Source organism: Bubalus bubalis, chromosome 24 (genome assembly GCF_019923935.1).
Source record: "Bubalus bubalis isolate 160015118507 breed Murrah chromosome 24, NDDB_SH_1, whole genome shotgun sequence".
Classification (NCBI taxonomy): Eukaryota; Metazoa; Chordata; class Mammalia; order Artiodactyla; family Bovidae; genus Bubalus; species Bubalus bubalis.
In genome coordinates, this window is record NC_059180.1 from 34,352,664 (window position 1) to 34,357,996 (window position 5,333).

At 45.0% G+C, this 5,333-nt stretch overlaps 1 non-coding gene across 1 annotated transcript; it reads right to left on the minus strand.

Annotated features, from left to right (window-relative positions):
- Positions 1 to 1,581: 1,581 nt before the first annotated feature.
- Positions 1,582 to 1,684, minus strand: LOC112581913. Its single transcript, XR_003106588.1, has one exon. It is a non-coding gene; the product is annotated as a U6 spliceosomal RNA (small nuclear RNA).
- Between the last annotated feature and the right edge of the window lie 3,649 nt (positions 1,685 to 5,333).

The following is a 5,333-nucleotide window of genomic DNA, read 5'->3' on the forward strand; positions in this document are numbered from 1 at the left end:
GTCTGGATGCTATTGTTACATGAGTCTCTGGATCCAGCCTCATCCAAAGTCAAGCCGTGCCTGAAATTCCCCATGACGGAAGGAAATGAATTTCTTCTTTTTCTTAGTAGTAGTAAAGTCACTCAGTCATGTCTGACTCTTTGCCACCCCATGGACTGTAGCCCGAAAGGCTCCTCTGTCCATGGGAGTCTCCAGGCAAGAATACTGGAGTGAGTTGCCATTCCGTTCTCCAGAGAGGGGGATCTTCCAGACCCAGGGATCAAACCCACATCTCCTGCATTGCAAGCAGCTTCTTTACCATGGGAGCCACCAGGGAAGCCCACTATTATTATATACTATTATTATTTTAATGATTATTTATTTTTTAACAACTTAGGTTGAGATTGTTGGGTTTTTGTTTTGAGTTTTTTCATTTGTCCCCTTGTGAGTCTTAATTGATCCCCATGCCCAGAAGGAAGAAAACACAGAACTATATTCAGCCCAACTTGGCTCTCCAGCCTGAAGGCTCATAGATAACGCTACCCAGAAGGAGTTAAGTACATCTTTTTTTTTTCTAATGCTAAATGATGTGGAAAGCATGAGCCTCCCTGTTTTGGAGGGAAGCAGGTAGGCACAGAAAAGACAATGCCTGGCCCTCAGATCCTTGGAGACTTTATTTAAAAAAAAAAAAAAGAAGAAGAGAAGGAGGAAGAGCTTTTGTGATCTGAGCAAAAGCCTGGGCAGCAGGAGTGAACAGACGGGCTCATTACTTTATGTTTGGCTCTGCGGTTTTCTTGCATGGGCTGGGGGCTGGGGGCTCCCCTTTATGGAAAGAACCACAGCTGTTACCGAGAGCGGCTTTCACACATTTGGTGAACAATTGTCTTTGAATTCTAATTTTTTATTTTCCAAATAAATGGACTGCTCTTGAGATTAGCCAGAGGTCCCCAGGCTAGGAGAAAGGAGGCTGCTGGCTGCTGATAACGCGGGCGGATCTCCAGATAGTGAGAGGGGGAGAAGCAGGGAGGGAGAGAGAAGAAGGCGTGGGACTCCCAAGGTCAGACTCTGACTCCCTCTCTTACCAGCTGCTCCAGTTGCTATGACAGCAACACTAAGTACCCGCCCCAAACTCAGTGCCATGAAGCAACCATCTCTTTGGCTTACAGATGCCTGGCAGAACACATCAGCTAGGGGCTTCCCTGGTGGCTCCCCGGTGAAGAATCTGCCTGCCGATGTAGGAGACGCGGGAAACGAGGGTTTGATCCCTGGGTCAGGAAGATCCCCTGGAGGAGGGCATGGCAGCCCACTCCAGTATCCTTGCCTGGAGAAACCCATGGACAGAGGAGACTGGCAGGCTATAGTCCATGGGGTCACAGAGTCGGACACGACTGAAGTGATTTATCACGCACGTTCTTTTTCACATTCTTTCTCGTACAGGTTACCACAGAATATTGAGCAGATCCCTGTGCTATACAGTAGGTCCTTATTGGTTATCTATCTTACATGTGGTATCGTGTGTATGTTCATCCCAAGCTCCTGATTTATCCCTCTCCATGTTTCCCTTTGATAACCATGATTTCGTTTCCCATAACTGTAAGTCTGAAAAATATGGAATGCTTCATGAATTTTCATGACAACGCATGCAGGAGCCATGTTATTCTTCTCTGTATAGATCTAATTTTAGTATATGTGCTGAAGCAAGCACCTAACCGTGTTTTTTGGTTAAACATTATTTTCAGATGTATTTGACAGAAATAAAGTATGGGTTATTGTTAAAACAAACAAAAATACAAAAGAGCATAAGTTAAAAAAGAGCAATCCCCTTGCAGTGACCAGTCTCAATGTAAGATGATAAAGACCAGCAATAGTTTGGTATATATCCTTCTACATACTGAGAAGTCCCTTGGATTGCAAGGAGATCAAACCAGTCCATCCTAAAGTAAATCAGTCCTGAATATTCATTGGAAGGACTGACGCTGAAGCTGAAGCTCCAATACTTTGGCCACCTGATACAAAGAACTGACTCATTGGAAAAGACCCCAATGCCAGGAAAGATTAAAGGCAGGAGGAGAAGGGGATGGCAGAGGATGAGATGGTTGGATGGCATCACTGATTCGATGGACGTGAATTTGAGCAAACTTGGGGAGATAGTGAAGGACAGGTTAGCCTGCCATGCTGCAGTCCGCCGGGTCATGACTGAGCGGCTGAACACCGCCACTACAATATATGTTCTGCAAAAATGAATGCATGCGTGTACAGGGTGTGTTTTTCAGTAGTGAGTTCACGTGATAGGACCCCTTTTACTACCTGCTGTATTCAGCTAATGTATCTGGGCGATCAGATAAGGGCTGATGTCAGAGCAACTCCAGAGGGCATCTCTATAGAGGGTAGTGTGAATGGGCTGGAGAGGAAGCATCACAAGTAATACCCAGCCTGTGCAACTTCAGCACTGTGGACAGGGACACAGCTTGCCCCTCCAACCCTGAATGGTGAAGGCAAAGATGACAAGGACATAGACATTGTCCTCAGGGAATTCACAGTCTTGTGGGAGGGTCAGCTTTGTGGTGGAATGTGAATACTGTTAGTTGCTCAGTCATGCCGACTTTTTGCAACCGCATGGACTGTAGGCCGCCAGGCTCCTCTGTCTGTGGAATTCTCCAGACAAGAATACTGGAGTGGGTTGCCATTCCCTTATCCAGGGGATCTTCCCGACCCAGGGATGGAACCCGGGTCTCCTGCACTGCAGGCAGATTCTTTACCATCAGTCAGTCAGTCAGTTCAGTCGCTCAGTCGTGTCCTACTCTTTGTGACCCCATGAACCACAGCACGCCAGGCCTCCCTGTCCATCATCAACTCCTGGAGTTTACCCAAACCCATGTCCATTGAGTTGGTGATGCCATCCAACCATCTCATCCTCTGTTGTCCCCTTATCCTCCTGCCCTCATTACCATCAGAGACACCATAATAGCTTAATAATGACATTACAAGAAAATACAGATGTAATTCCCCAAACTCTGCCCACAAGACTTGAGTAGGATCTTACTGTAAGTTGAAGGGAGTTTTGTCCTGACACATGGTTTGTGAAAGAATGAATTGCTGTTGGGTTTGACTGATTGTAGATGAGTTGTGATGTGGTTTATCTAAAGGCTATTGAATGCATCTTATAATACTCAATAAAAATCTTTATTCTTTTAGTATATAGTCCAAGGTATAGTTTTTCAGTAGTCATGTACAAATGTGACAGTTGGGCCATAAAGAAGGCTGAGTGCCAAAGAATTGATGCTTTTGAATTTTGGTGCTGGAGAAGACTCTTGAGAGTCTCTTGGACTGCAAGGAGATCCAACCAGTCAATCCTAAAGTAAATAAGTCCTGAATATTCATTGGAAGGACTGGTGCTGAAGCTGATGCTCCACTACTTGGGCCACCTGATGCAAAGAGCTGATTCAATGGAAAACACCCTGATGCTGGGAAAGATTGAGGGCAGAAAGAGAAGCAGGCAGCAGAGGAAAGACAGTTACATAGCATCACCGACTCAATGAACATGCATCTGAGCAAACTCCGGGAGATAGTAAAGGACAGAGGAGCCTGGTGTGCTGCAGTCCATGGGGTCACAAAGAGTCAGACACTTGGTAACTGAACAACAGTGATCGTGAACATCCACTGAGCACCCTGTGCTAAGCATGTTGCTTGCATTATCTCAGTTAATCCTCTTCACCACACTCTGATGGAGATAATCTTTTTTTTTCTTTTTTTAAAATGATCTATTTTTAAAATATATTTTTTTATATATATATTTTACAGTTTTTTTTATTTTATTTTATTTTTAAACTTTACATAATTGTATTAGTTTTGCCAAATATCAAAATGAATCCACCACAGGTATACATGTGTTCCCTGATGGAGATAATCTTAAGGATCCTGTTTTACAGATGAAGAAACTGAAGCTCAGAAAGATGAATTGACAGGAGTAAATAGTGATGATCTTACAAATGCACAGGAAAAACCTCTAGATGTGGTATTTGGGTGGCTCAAGCCTGTGGCCCAGTATGACACTCAGCTAACTGGCCTTGGGGGTTAAAGTGCATGCTGAGAGAGGGTGTGTCTTGCAGTTGGGCTCTTTATTTATTCATGCTGTGGTAAGGAGCTGCCCTGGCGGCTCAACTAGTGAAGAATCCGCCTGTAATGCAGGAGACCTGGATTCGATCCCTGGGTTGGGAAGGTCTCCTGAGAAGGGAACAGCTACCCACTCCAGTATTCTGGCCTGGAGAATTCCATGGACTGTATAGTCCATGGGGTTGCAAAGAGTCGGACACGACTGAGCGACTTTCACTTCACAAGGAACTGCTGCTAATACTCACCTCCTTACAGCCACGCAGCAACAGTAAACTTCTATCTCCTGGCCGGCGGGACGTGACTGTAATGTCCCAGACCACCACAGCCACATCTTGTACTGTCTTTGTATCCATGAAGCATCCAGAGCAGGCACTTGTCCAGGGGTCCCCCGGCCTTGCCGGTTTACTCCCCAGTCAGGGCCTCGGGCGTCTCTCTCTCGCCCCCTGCTGTCTGCTTTCCATACTGCAGCCAGCCTCCTCGGAGGAGGACGTGAACTATTAATATTTTGCTCCTTTGTTACTTTGTTTCCCTGTATTCCTTTTTCCTTAGTATTGGCACTTGTAGGATTTATTTATTTTTATTTTTAACTGAATTTGTTTATTTGTCTGCACCGGCTCTTTGTTGTGGCATGAAAGATCATTGCCACAGGTGCAATCTAGTTCCCAGATCAGGGATCGAACCCTATCCCACTGCATCGGGGAGCGCGGAGCCATAGACACCAGACCTCCAGGCAGGTCCCTAGAATTTATCTTATTAATCTTGAAATTAAAATAATTCAGTAAGAAATGTTTCATAGACGCCTCGACTATTGAGTTCGGCTCATAGAAATTATGTGGGTTTTTTTTCCGATACGAAAAATGATTCCCCAATTATTGCTAAAAATATTTGTCTCCCTATCTGTTCTTTGTTTCTCAAATGTGTAATATTTATTTATGGAATTTCTTGGCTCTTTATTTCTATTTAATACTTCATATGCAGTCCTTTAGTCTCTGAGTTTAATTTTTTTTTCTATAATAAATTATACACTACTCCAAGAAAATGCGTATCTGACCCCTCCTTGGATGCCCCCTCATAGCAACCCATCGGCTCTTGGGGTGCCCGTGAATGCCCCTTGACCTGCACACCTCATTCCCACCCCCCTACCCCCGCCTGACTTTCAGACCCTTCTTTCATACACAGGCGCTGTTCACCACGCCAGCTCCTTGTTCGGCTCTGATAACATGTACTTTACGGCACGGCCA